Source organism: Schistocerca serialis, chromosome 4, assembly GCF_023864345.2.
Source record: "Schistocerca serialis cubense isolate TAMUIC-IGC-003099 chromosome 4, iqSchSeri2.2, whole genome shotgun sequence".
NCBI lineage: Eukaryota > Metazoa > Arthropoda > Insecta > Orthoptera > Acrididae > Schistocerca > Schistocerca serialis.
In genome coordinates, this window is record NC_064641.1 from 532,799,545 (window position 1) to 532,813,843 (window position 14,299).

Here is a 14,299-nt window from a genome sequence, read left to right on the forward strand (position 1 = left end):
GCATGTGTATCTGAAACACTGGAAAAAAGTTTTATCAATTGCGACGAATGGAAAAAGGAACATTTCTAATTCCACCGTACGTTTCTATCTGTATTTAAAAAAAAAACCAATATTACAAAGATAATATGTTACCAGTTTGATACCTGGGAAGCGTTACACAAAATTTCTGTGGGGAAACTGTACACACTTAACATCTCCTCTACAGTAGCGATGTAAAACACAAAGAAAAATACGTCACCGTATTTTGAATGTTCCCAGCGTTAGAGTTTAGGATTATGGTAGTTAAGCATGCTCCGTGGCCTTGCTGTTTGGAGAGAACTATTAATAACGGAAACTCAATGGCTGCACTAACTCTGCGGGAAACTTTGCTCGTTTAGTACTGAACTGCCGTTAAAACAGGTATTCAGCTTAAACAATGGAGCTGGAGGGCAGACTCGCTGTGGTGTAGTAAGTAATAGAGTTCACTCTATCAGAAAACTCCTTCATATTACCTGTTTCATTGTCGGTTCAACTTTCACATTTGTGGCAGGATTTAATTATTTTAATATACTGTTACTCGTCGCATCTTTCCGTAACGCGTGCTGGTGTTAAGGAGAAATAATATGAGTAAATGATAAACTTCAAAAGTACTGTAACAAACTTGTAGACTTTATTCCTTCGATTTTAGTTCTCTTATTTACAGAAAATCGATAACCATTAAAACACCTGTTGAGAGAAACGAGAAATCCCTACTTTACTTCGAATGACACCTCACAAAACGTTCTTCACATGAAGTTCATTGAGCATTCTCCATTCCCAAATAGTACCTACATAGTGCTCACTAATGATACCTTCTCATTAGATACGTAAAACTGTAAGTGTTCCTACTCAACGCTCTACAATACTTCTAAACTACATCACAGGCGTTAGAAAAGTGATATGCTGGTAAGATGTTGCATAGTAGTGCCGCGCTGGAATGATGTTACTGCGCTGCTGTGATATGACGGCAGATGAAACCAATCACAGCCACTCGTATTTCCGAGCAGCAGCAAAACAGCATCCCGCTGGCGGCCCATAGGAGTGGAAAAATTATCATCCTGCAGTATTCTCGGCGGAACACCTCCGTAGATGGGGTAGGCCTACATCCATCGGCAACAGTGTAAGTTTTGGACCGAGGCCTCCGTGCTGAATTGGTCCCAGGAGTGTGCGTTACACGGCAGGGTGTGTCGATGCGCCGTGGAGCAGAGAGTTCTCCATGCTGAAGGTGGCGCCATCACCTCCCTCTTCTTCTTCTTCTTAGTGGGTTATTGTGGAGCCTGCCTGCTGCGTGAAATCCTGCAACCCAGAAAAAAAGAATTACCTCCCAGTTCCATCAGTTACCAATAGTTTAGACTTTTGACAGCGTTGGCTGCAATTTAATCTTTAAAATTATGAAGGTGGCTAAGATAAATTACATACAGCGAAAGGTTATTTATGACTTGTACAGGAAGCAGCCAGTAGTCAAAAGATACGAAGACCATTAAAGGGTGGCAGCCGTTGAGCAGAGGAGATGTGTCTGCAGCGTATCCCCATTGTTATTCAGCGTCTATTTCAACCAAGTAGTGAAGGAAATCAAGAATAATCTAGGAAACGGAGAATTTAGGTTTTACGAGAGTGTGTTTTTACAGGTGAAAATTCACTTGCTTATGTTATTGATTACCCTATTACCCACATCAGTTATATTACAATCCACAATAACTCTTGTGTCTGCTGTAATCAAAACAATTTTTGTGTCATATGTCATGTTTAGTGGCAGATCATCGACATATATCAATAAAAAGCACTGAACACAGATCAAAACCCTATGAGAGACCCCACATTACATGGCCCACTCAGGTTGAAACTTCATCTCTGTACGGTAACTTTCTGCTTCCTAATTTTCAGATACTAAGTAAACCATTGTTGAGCTTATTCCGCAATCCCATAACGTTGAAACTTAACGCAAAATATACGTGTGTTCGACACGATGAAATGTTTTTGCTAAATCAAAGAAAACACTGGCTGTCCTTAACATATTGTCTGGCGCTGCTAATGCCTGAAACACAAATGGATGAATAAAATTTTCTGTGGATACATCCGTCCCAAAGCCAAACTGACAGTCTGAGAGCAAGTTATCTGAACTGAGATGTGCTACTGAGATGTGCTACTTTTCTACTAGTCATTGCATTGTCAGAAACCTTTGAAACCACAGGTAGAAACAATAGTAGATGGTAATTCTCTGCGTTATCTCTTTCACTGTTTTTATAAAGTGGTTCCTCAAACGAGCACTTCGTCCTGTTCGGAAACTTACCACACCGGAAAGACTTATTGCACAGGTGACTAAGTACAGAACTAAAGGAAGGTGCACTGGTATTCATAATCCCACTTGATATTTCGTCGTACCTGGGGCGCCTTTACCCTTTAGTGATGCTATAATTGATTCAATCTTTGTCTTTTCTTGTTTCCTGTAGCTGCATGGAATCTACATGTCAGGCAACACCAGTTCACAAAAATTCAACGTATATACCGGCACCAATAAAATTTTAATTTTACTTGCCAACTACTCACAACAACTGATTATTATATATTTTGTGCAGCTTTGGTGGAATATTAACAATTTAACTATCACAGAAGAGAGGTGCATTATGTCGAGCATCTACATTCTGGCGTGATAACTCTTTCACAATTGACCACATAATTTAAATTTTGTTCTGAGAGCTTTCTGTTCTTTTGATGTGAATATGTTTTAAACTCTCTGATGTCATGCCTTAGCATTACATATATTCTTGTGTGTAGCAAAATTCTTTTACTCTGACTGTCTTTCATGTTACGATACAGCTACCACTTCCTCCTACATGATATTCTAATACCTTCAGTTTTCCTAATTGGTTGCTTATTAGTCCTGAATATGTGCCTGCACTGCGGAAGAGCTGTTAGAAGAAGTGCTTACTGTCTCTATCTTGTGTCATCTTATTTAGCCAAGATGTTTGGTTGAAAAGGCAGGTGACTTGGTACTTCTTACCTAGATTCTCCTTCAAATGTAAACAAACACTGCCTCGGTGGCTGCTATCTAGAAGCAGACTATTCATAATACGTAACTTCGGCTTCCTGACGATGATTGTAGTCTTCTGCGTATTAACTTTTTCTGCATGACTGTGACAACGCACAAACCGATTATCACAATAAAAATTAAACTGTCGGAGCGCATTCTCAACCTATTGGTCTTACTGCCAACTGCCAGGTCCCACTTCTCCACCCTCGCCCTCCGTAACTTTTCGAGTACCCGTCTACGTCTACAGCTACATCTATATACCAACTCCTTAACCTACCATATGGTGTATAAAGAAGGGTACGATGAACATCGGCTAGTCATTTTCTTCCATATTACATTCCAAATAGGAACGCGGAAATGAAGATTGCCTGTATCCTTCCGTACGAGACTTAATTATCCTTATCTTATCTTCATGGCCCTTTCATGAAATGTGCGTTGGCAACAGTAGAATCGTTGTGCAGTCTGCTACAACTGCCAGTTCTCTAGCTTTTTCAATAGCATTTCGTGAAAAGAACATGGTCTTCCCTCCATGGGTTCCCATTCAAGTTCACGAAGTAGTTCTGTAATTCTCTAACTTTGTTAGAAGCTATGTGTAACAATCCACTGAATAGCTTCGATTTCTTTCTGTAGTCCGATCTGGTGGGAATCTCAAACACTCGATCAGCTCTCAAGAATGGATAGCACAAGCGTTTTATACGGCGTCTCCATTATGGATATGAGCTACACATCCCTGAAATTCTCCAAGTAAACGAAGTAACCTTTCCCTTCCCTAGAATCGTCCTTATATGCTGGTACCATTTCGTATCGTTTTCAACGTTACGCCTATATATTTGATAGACATGACGATATAATGTTGTCTAAATCGTCCTGAAGTATCATACAGTCACTCAACGACTATACTTTCCCGTATACTACAGCATCGTCAACATACAGTAGCAGATTGACACTCACAATCTCCATGAGAACATTTATGTATACAGGGTGGTCCATTGATAGTGACCGGGCCAAATATCTCACGAAATAAGCATCAAACGAAAAAAGTACAAAGAACGAAACTCGTCTAGCTTGAAGGGGAAACCAGAGGCGCTACGGTTGGCCCGCTAGATGGCGCTGCCATAGGTCAAACTGATATCAAGTGGTTTTCTTAAAAAAATAGGAACCCTCATTTTTATTACATTTTCGTGTAGTACGTAAAGAAATATGAATGTTTTAGTTGTACCACTTTTTTCGCTTTGTGATAAATGGTGCTGTAACAGTCACAAACGTATAAATACGTGGTATCACATAACATTCCGCCAGTGCGGACGGTGTTTGCTTTGTGATACATTACCCGTGTTAAAATGGACCGTTTACCAATTGCGGAAATGGTCGATATCGTGTTGACGTATGGCTATTGTGATCAAAATGCCCAACGGGCGTGTGCTATGAATGCTGGTCGGTATCCTGGACGACATCATCCAAGTGTCCGGTCCGTTCGCCGGATAGTTACGTTCTTTAACGAAACAGGAAGTGTTCAGCCACATGTTAAACGTCAACCATGACCTGCAATAAATGATGATGCCCAAGTAGGTGTTCTAGCTGCTCTCGTGGCTAATCCGCACATCAGTAGCAGAAAAATTGCGCGAGAATAGGGAATCTCAAAAACGTCAGTGTTGAGAATGCTACATCAACATCGCTTGCACCCGTACCATATTTCTATGCACCAGAAATTGTTTGGCGATGACTTTGAATCTTGTGTACAGTTCTGTCACTGGGCACATGAGAAATTACGGGACGATGACAGATTTTTTGCACGCGTTCTATTTTGCGACGAAGCGTCAGTCACCAACAGCGGTAACGTAAAACGACACAATATGCACTATTGTGCAACGGAAAATCCATGATGGCTGCAACAAGTGGAACCTCAGCGACCTTGACGGCTTAATGTATGATGCGGCCTCTTGGGAGGAAGGATAATTGGGCCCCATTTTATCGATGGCAATCTAAATGGCGCAATGAATGCTGATTTTCTACGTAATGTTCTACCGATGTTACTACAAGATGTTTCACTTGATGACAGAATGGCGATGTACTCCCATCATGATGGATGTCCGACACGCAGCTCGCGTGCGGTTGAAGCGGTATTGAATTGCATATTTCATGACAGGTGGATTGGTCGTCGAAGCACCATAGCATGGCCCGCACGTTCACCGGATCTGACGTCCTCGGGTTTCTTTCTGTGGGGAAAGTTGAAGGGTATTTGCTGTCGTGATTCACCGACAACGCCTGACAACATGCGTCAGCGCATTGTCAATGCATGGGCGAAAAATACGCAAGGCGAACTACTCGCTGTTGAGAGGAATGTCGTTACACGTATTGCCAAATGCATTGCGGTTGACGGACATCACTTTGAGCATTTATTGCATTAATGTGGTATTTACAGGTTCACGCTGCAACAGCATGCGTTCTCAGAAATGATAAGTCACAAAGGTACATGTATCATATTGGAACAACCGAAACATAATGTTCAACCGTACCTACGTTCTGTATTTTAATTTAAAAAACCTATCTGTTACCAACTGTTCGTCTAAAATTGTGACCTATATGTTTGTGACTATTACAGCGCCATCTATCCAAAGCGAAAAAGTGGTCGAACTACAACATTCATATTTCTTTACGTACTACACTAATATGTAATAAAAATGGGAGTTCCGATTTAAAAAAACGCAGTTGATATCCGTTTGACATATGGCAGCGCCATCTAGAGGGCCAACCATAGCGCCATCTGGTTTCCCCCTTCAAGCTAGACAAGTTTCCGTCTTTGTAGTTTTTTACGTTTGACGCTTATTTCGTGAGATATTTGGCCCGGTCATGATGAATGGACAACCCTATACAGTCAGTAAGAGCGTCCCCACTACACTCCTCTGGGTGACTGTTGACGATACCATTGTCTCTAATGAACATTCGCCGTCGAGGACAAAGTATTCGGGCCACTCGTATACCTATGCTCAGCCCTTTGTTAATAACCTGCATTGGGAAACCATGTCAAACGATTTCCGAAAAACTAGGAAGTTGGAATCTGCTTGTTGCCCTTCTTCCTTGGTAATCAGGATATTGTGCGAGAAAAGGCAAGTTGAGTTTTGCACGAGCAACGCTTAATAAAACCTTGTTGAAGCTTTTGTGTCTCTCATTTATACTGGAAGGCACATAGTTTCAATTTCTGCCGGACTATTAATCTATTCCTACAACATCTCCTGCAGCTCGAAGGCAGTGTCTCGCTAGATTCCCCATGTTCACCATTAATTCATTCACCCCAGAGAAGCTATTTTCTACACATTTCGTAACGTATCCCACGGCTTGCTAACTACACTTCACGCACTTTTCACTCATTGTCAAATTTTCGAATATTTCTATACATCTACAATGAAATAAAACTCACACACACACACACACACACACACACACACACACACATGAACAACAACAAGAACAACAATTTCGCTATTAACGTCCAGTAAACTATATTCCTTATTTTATTAAAAGCGGGAAGGATTTACGAGCCCATGTAGCTTACCCCTCCTGAGTTACAGAAGAAAAATGCGACCTACTTGAGCACTACCTATATCAGCAATTAACAAACTAAACACTAGCTCACAACACATATACGAAAATGAACAGAGGCACTACGAATGTAGTGGAGTGCTGATATTGTAATTGAATGAAAACGATATTGTCTTGAAGAAAGATTGCGGAATGACCATTAAAAAAGGTAAAATAAGCGTAACGGAATGATGTCGAAATAATTCAGGTTATCCTGAAGGAATTGGATTAGGAAAAGTGTTCAATAAAGTTTGCTTCCTTTGTAGTAAAACAATTTACGATTAATGAAATACAGTCCATATAAAACGCAGATTGGCAATAGTAAGAAATGCAATTATGAAAAGAAATATAGACAACATCTTTTCTGTCTGTCGATCGCCATATTGTTATCTCGAGATATCTGCTTTCAGGCTTTGTTGCCTAGTTGCAAATCTTACTAGTAATTACAAAATATCCTCTGTTGAAGTAGGTCTGCGGGTTCAATGTCATACAAGCATACATATCAGTCAAACTGATAGTGTTTTCGTAGAATGCGTTACTCTGAACTTACGATCGGTGATGAAAGTGCCTTTAACAGTAATCTAAGACAGTAGCCTGCGTACTGAAAAAGGTATGTTTTATAGAATGCGCCCATAATATAAATTTAAGTAGCAGTTTGTAAGTAAGAGTAGTCTAATTTACCAGTGAAGTGACCAGTTTCTAAAGTGGTACGATCTTTATCAGGCCATTAGAACTCCATTATGACTGCTGGAGAGAGTGCCGGTGGGAGCCGGCTACATACCGCCTACAACCGCTGTTCGCTGTTTCTCAGGAACAATGTTGCAAAGGAGCTTAAATTTAGGTGTAAGGAAGTCATTTCTGAAAGTGTTTGCTAAGAGCGTGGCCTTGTATGCAAGTGATGCTTAGACAATCAGGACAGGCAAAAAGAGAATAAGAGTGTTATTACGTAACTGTGCTCCTATAGAGAAATGCTGCAGATTAGGTGCGCATATCACCTGAGTAATGAAGAAGCTCTGAATGAAGTTGGGGAGAAATGAAATATGTAGCATAACTTGAGGAAAGGAAGGAATTGACTGGATACATCGTGAGCCTTTATGGTCAGATTGGTAGTACGAGGATGTGCGGGAGAGGAGGTGAGGGGTCTGCAGAGCAAACAAAGACGCAAGACGTGACTGTAGAAAGCAGGTTCACATGGGTGTGTAGTCGAAACGACATGAGAATTTCGCTGACAGCTCGCAGCAGTGTGCCCATCTTTCAACTGCGAAGCACTAACGACTGCAGGTGATAACAGTAGCCGTGTAAAGAGCTGTGACAACGCTGAGGCATTGCTATGGAAACGTTTACAAAATCGCGTCACAGTACTCGTTGAGGCAGGGTCGCGAAACTGGCGCGCCCAGCCCCCTGCAAGTCTCATGGATCAACTTACGCAGACTCAACCTTAGGTTGCAGTCGTTAGGCAGACACGGAGGACGTACAACCACAGTAGCAAAAGTAATAACAATTGAAAGATAGTGATTATAGCTCTTCTAATTGATTTTAATATATGGCCTATGAGGTACGTGAAGCATAGGCCCGTAAGATGACGGCTCACCGATTTGGTCCAAATTGGTGGTGTATGCAGGGATTGGACACAGATTAAGAGCGACAGTTCTGAGAGCTCCAGATGGCCAAGCGTTTATCATTTTTGGTGCCAGTCGGTTGAGGCATGAACCATTAATGTTAGCGTAACTACCAGACAATGGTTGGGGCCGCGGAGAGTGTTCAGAATGGTAATCCGGGGGTCACCGGGAGGAGTCCTTATGGCGAAAGTTTTTATTTCCAGTTTCTGCGTTATTTATACAGCCAATAAATCTAGACAATTCTCAATACATTGTATTTTCATAAAAAGCATGAAAAGGAAAAGCAACAAAAATCAGAGATTACAAATTACTTTCAAAGATGGTATCGTACTTAGAGTGTACATGATTTTGTATTCCGTTAGTTGCATTTTGACCCTAGAGCAGCCATTGGCATCTGAATACGACCGGTAGCATTCCGGTGTGTGTTAAGTCGGCCCATCAGCCATTGTGGGTGAACCAAAGAATGAAAACGGCGATGGATTGTAGCTTGAAACTTTTGGTCGAAAACGATCTTATCACTACGAAAGTTCCGCGATACTAACCGAAGAACACTTTTGAAATTGGAAGTTAAATGTACGAGAAAGTAACGAAAGTCTTACGCGAATATACGTTTCTGTGCACCGTTGAGGTAATTTGCTCCGAAGAATTCGACGAACGACAGTATTATGAAGACGAAGTGCGTGACTTTTCGTCAAGCGATGACTAAAAACTAGATGAATTAAAATGGCAATCCAGATTTCGTTCCTCTAGATTACAGGCTAATAGTGTTTAATCAGGCAAAAACATACTCAAAACTAAATTTTAAGAGCCTGAAAACAAGTGGGGTATCTTGCTTCCAGCATATGCCATGATATAAAGCTTTCGGAATAACCGATAGAGCCAAATGTGTTAGCTTAAGGAACCCTTGTCCGAAGACTGAACCCTTACGAAGCTAAGTGTGCAGTAGGAAGCTGCCCGTGGAAAACGAGAATCTACCAGTCCCTGTTAGTAAGATGTAATAAATCGGTGTATGAGGTACGTAGGTGCGAACGTCGTAGACAAACCGACGAACCCGTAGACGGCCGTTATGTAAAGAGGAACAGGGGGAGAGGAATTTACCAAATGCACTGCAGAGCATGTATTGTGTATACTGATATGACCAGTCTTGATATAAGACTGTTTATCACGGAATTCTTTGTCTACAAGATGTATTTAATTGTCGATAGTCCGTAATGTAATTGTGCTATATCCAGATGCATGATTAGGAGACCTGATTCCATGTACGGAAACGCAAATGGATATGGTAGGAGAGTTGAAACGTTTTGTAAAATGAATCACACACGCAGGAGACGTCTGACTCATACGTTTCCAACAATTTTCTAACGTTTACAGGCAACACGGCAAGTGGCACTCCAAAATCGGGTTTGGAGAAAGCGCAGCTTAGTGGCGTGGATAAGGAGCTTTCTATTGGCACTGGATAATATACTCGTGAAACATATATCGGACATACTACTGCGATGAAAGTAATTGGAAGCAGCAGCTAAACTCACACCATTCAAACTTTTAACATCAGCTGATTTCGGACACCGGGACGTGCTGTGACAACAGAATCGGCAGCGTATAACTTGTATAAAGTGTTTCAGCGCAGACTGAATTCGCTGTACTCACAATTAATGCCCATAGACCGTTACAAATAGCTATGAAGAGCCAGGTATGTAGATTTTCCGTTCCCTTGTTCGCGAGCGTAGTAAGTGCTTGGTTAATTAGACCACATTTCGTTCATCTCATACTTGAAGGAACTACGTATCCTGCATCGGCTGTAATTCATTTCCGTCTTCTCTTTATTGTCCAAACTACTAAGTTTTGATTGTGTACCATTCGGAAGCAAAATGTCTAACCCGTTAGATGTATGTTTCGTGTTACAGTTATTATCATGGACATCCCGTTGCTGGTCGGGTTCTAAAAACGTAGCCATGATATTTGGATCCCTACAAATAGTAGGAAACACATCTGGCACAGAACACTAGGAGAGTCGCAAGGGAGCATTAGAAGCCCTTAGATGTTCTCAGTATAAACAAAGGATTTATCAGTGAGCATCAGCAGTTCTACAATATATTTTAATTGACGATTTTGTAAGGTTTACGAAAGTACCGTAATTGCCGAGTTGGACAATGGCAGATCTTTACGAATGTGAAAAAAATGTAAGATGATGCATCTAACAAGGAGAAAGAATCCAGTAGTATCAGATTACAGGATTAGTGGTGAACAGTTAGACAACATATCCGGTAGTATCAGATTACAGGATTAGTGGTGAAGATTTAGACAACATATATATAGGGGCAATCCTGAATATCGATATGAGACAATTACATGAAATCAATGTAAGTGTAATGGAACGGAAGATTTACATTTTTTGTAAGGGTTCTGGGAAAATGAGAATCTATGAATCCCAGTTTTTACGATATTATAAATTGAGTCATGAAGTACTTAGATGCGAACGTCATAGACAAAACTGACGAACATGTAGACAAGACATTAGCACGATCAATAACTTTCTTTCTGTATCCTTGCCAAGTAGGCTGGTTTTATACATCGAATACATTCAGAGACGCGCTAGTGTCACATCAAAAGGTTGGTTTAGCACTACATGAGAGTCTAACAGAAATTCTTGGAGAAGTTTAATGGAGAACATTGGATGGAGACTTTTTTTATCCTCGCAAATCATGCACTACAGCTCTAACGTATTTGAAGATACCACTTGAAGCTGGTTTTAGTGATTAGTGTTGTAACAGATGAATACTCTGGGAGTCTCCAAACAGACGAGCTCTTCCACTATGAAGCCGGGAAATTTTTGCATTGCCCGCACAGTGACCTGGTGATTGACGGCGAAGAAAGTTCTTGTCCGTTCGTCTCGTCGATGTGGTTGTAGACTGTCACAGTTGCCACCCCCATTATCCTACCTCTTGGCTCATGACTCCTACTCAAATCAGACTCCAGGTGACTCACAGCTAAAGGACTGTATACGAATGGCCGTAATTAGATAGAAAGAAGAGAGCGATCTACGCCGAAACGTCTGGCTGGAATTAAAGTGGCTGAAAGTTTATTCCAAGGGAAATAATGATCATTCCTCTTTAAAACCTTGAAGTTCCTTGACATCCCTAAGCGCAATAGTTTACCAACCACTACAGCAAATGTCATGGTTTCCGGTACTTTTCAGTCTGCCTTCATAGATCGTTCCCATTGGAGATAACAGACAGAAGAGAAATAACCCTGATCATCATGATCTCCTCGAGAAACTCAAGCTAATATAAATAAGAAATCACCACAACTGTATAGATACACTTTTATTAAATGTCTATCGGTTTCATTCAGAAGAACATCATCGGACTACACCGCCAACAGTCTTCATAAAAAATCTCTGCAGAATTGTGTCCATATGGTGACTTAATAAGTCTAGATATCTTATTTGATGATAGAGGCAACTGCTGGAACACGACGGTCGTACAAAAACGCGGTCGACCGTCTGGTAAAAGCTCGGCAAGCAGTTAGTGCAAGCTACCTGGCATGCTGTATACACTAGACTGTCCAAGCAGACGTCTTAAACCATCATACTTGAACTACTCTCTACTCTGTGGGTATATTTTTATGAAGACTGTGGTTGTGTAGCCCCGTGACGTTCTTTAACGCTGACTGTAGAGCAATTCTGCTGCCGCCAACATTCATTTCGCGTAAGGACCATGCAGATAAGATGAAAGAGGTAAAGGATTTTACAGGACTGTACAGATAGTCGTTTTTCCCTCGCTGTATTTGCTAGTGGAACAGAAAAGGGAAAGACTAATAGTGAGACAGATGCCTCCCACCACGGCTTGCAGAGTTTGTATGTAGATGTAGATGTAAAAACCAATCGTTGCACTATTATTAACATTATGAGACAGCAAAGAAATTGCGTTCCAAATTTGGGAGTGCTTATTTTACTTTGAAATAAATATAAGATTTACAAATAAGGCGGAATCATCTTTCAAAACTTCAGTTACAATGAGCTAAATTGGGAAATAATTTTTATTTTTATTCGTACAAATGTAAGTGACGAGGATTTACTTTGAAATCATTTGGTAGCAGGAAACTCTAAGGAAAAGTATAAATATTTAACCATGTTTGTAGGTTTTCTTTTCTTTTTTATCTTTGCTTGTTTGTTTGGTACATATAAGCACAATGATTAAAATCATGTTATCATGATAAGCCATACGCTTCTGGTATTTCATTCACTTTTTATAATTTTTTTATATTTTTGGTACTATTTTCAACAACGTAAATTTCTCCGAAATTGGAGAAAGCCTGTCAGGAATCCGCCCTTCAGTCTCTAACAATTTATCACCGCTTGGCTAAATTAGAGCTTACCATGAAGAACTCACCATTAAAGATGAATGCAAGAAGTTTACATTTCTATGTTAAACCAGCGTTGTTTTAATGCTGTAAGAAGTAAATGATGCTGTAGGTTTATCAGATGAAAGTGATGGTGTGTTTTACATGAGGAATTACTTATGAGAAGTTTCGTGGACGATAAATGCTGTCTGAATGAAATTCTCAGTCGCTTTCAACGGTTTTAAAAAGACATTAACCGAACATATGTGTTGATTAATTACCCCACATCCCTTACTCCTCATAAGCATAACAGATTCGAGGAAGTAGGACGACGGTCTTGTGCTCGACAAGAAAATAGACGAATTTTTCTGTCAGAAGTTTTTGGATCCATTGTCATGGAGAGGCAGAAACAATTTTCACGTTGCTTACCCTCAATGAGTAAAGAAATGTTGCCGGTCGTCACGCTATGTGTGACCGATGGTGTTTTAGTGAAGACCCCGAGGCGGGAGCCAATTGGAAATACATCAAAAAGCTGTCACGAAAGCTTCAAAAATTTTATAGTAAAGCAATAATTGGAAAATGCTACCTGCCTATGTCTTGCGAATCAACTAGTGGAAAAATTACTTCAGAGGAGGCCGCGATTGGAAAAGCAAAATGTATCATACAATTTAGAGATATTACACCCATCCACAAACTGTGCTAACTTTAGATCTTTGATGGACGGATTATTGTAATATACATATTTATTTGGTATCTTCATATTTTCAACACTTTCCATAAAGGGATGTGTGACAGTAGGTGCTTTGTGTTCAACAAAAATATTATGTTAGCTGTATGTTTGAAGTACGTAGACCTTACAGAACGGGATCTCGGATAGTAAAAGCGCTCATTGCAAAATCGTTGGCGCAAAGTGGAAATATCCCATACAAATGATCGTACCTGTTCCTGGAAATTAGAGGAGAACCGATTTACACACTGCTGCCATACCATAAAGGTATTTTATAACACTTCTGGTTATTGTGGTGGGTTCAGTAGCCTTTACTGAGCCTGAAAGTCTCTACACAGCAGTTATACATGTAAATAAATTGGATAATACGTTCAGAGCATTTTTAATATGACAACTGCTCTACTCTGCTAAAAAATACAACTAAGAATGATTTTATTGGCAGACATCGTCTGTAATTGTTAGAATTCGAAAAGTCATGTAAGCTTAAATGGGGAAAGAAGAACTAAACAGTGTTTCGTAGTGCCGAAACAAGATAATTTATTGACAATGAGATGAAATGAACTCTTCATTCGATTTTACAATTTTAACTTATACTTCCATGCGATAATCTGTTAGGATAACAGAGGCTATTAACGGCAGCAAGAAAGACGTACTCCTTCCTATGATACTAATTTGGAAATATTTCAGTCTATGTTACATAAAATTTTATGGATAGTAGTTTTCAAGAAGGAGCAATTCTAATGTACGAAATAACTTTGTTTGGTCATTAACGGTAACGATATTTGGCGAAGCACGTAAGTGTTTGATCTTCATTTCTAAGAATCATCTTAGAATTACCGTCAAACGCAAGATGTGTAAAATTCAACTGACGAAATAGATGCAGATCTTTGACTAAACACTAGCGCTTTTACTACAGCTAACATAAATATTGAAATTTGTTTGACTGCCACTATAATAACGAACCATCAGCTGACTTCATACATT

At 40.2% G+C, this 14,299-nt stretch overlaps 1 protein-coding gene across 1 annotated transcript in view; it reads right to left on the reverse strand.

The window, feature by feature from the left end:
• Positions 1 to 710: 710 nt before the first annotated feature.
• The window catches only part of LOC126474591 (dipeptidase 1-like), a 287,814-nt gene continuing 274,225 nt past the window's right edge, over positions 711 to 14,299 (reverse strand). The window contains exon 13 of the mRNA XM_050102065.1: positions 711 to 1,314. The gene's annotated coding sequence lies outside the window, so the exon portion shown is untranslated. The remainder of the gene's footprint in view (positions 1,315 to 14,299) is intronic.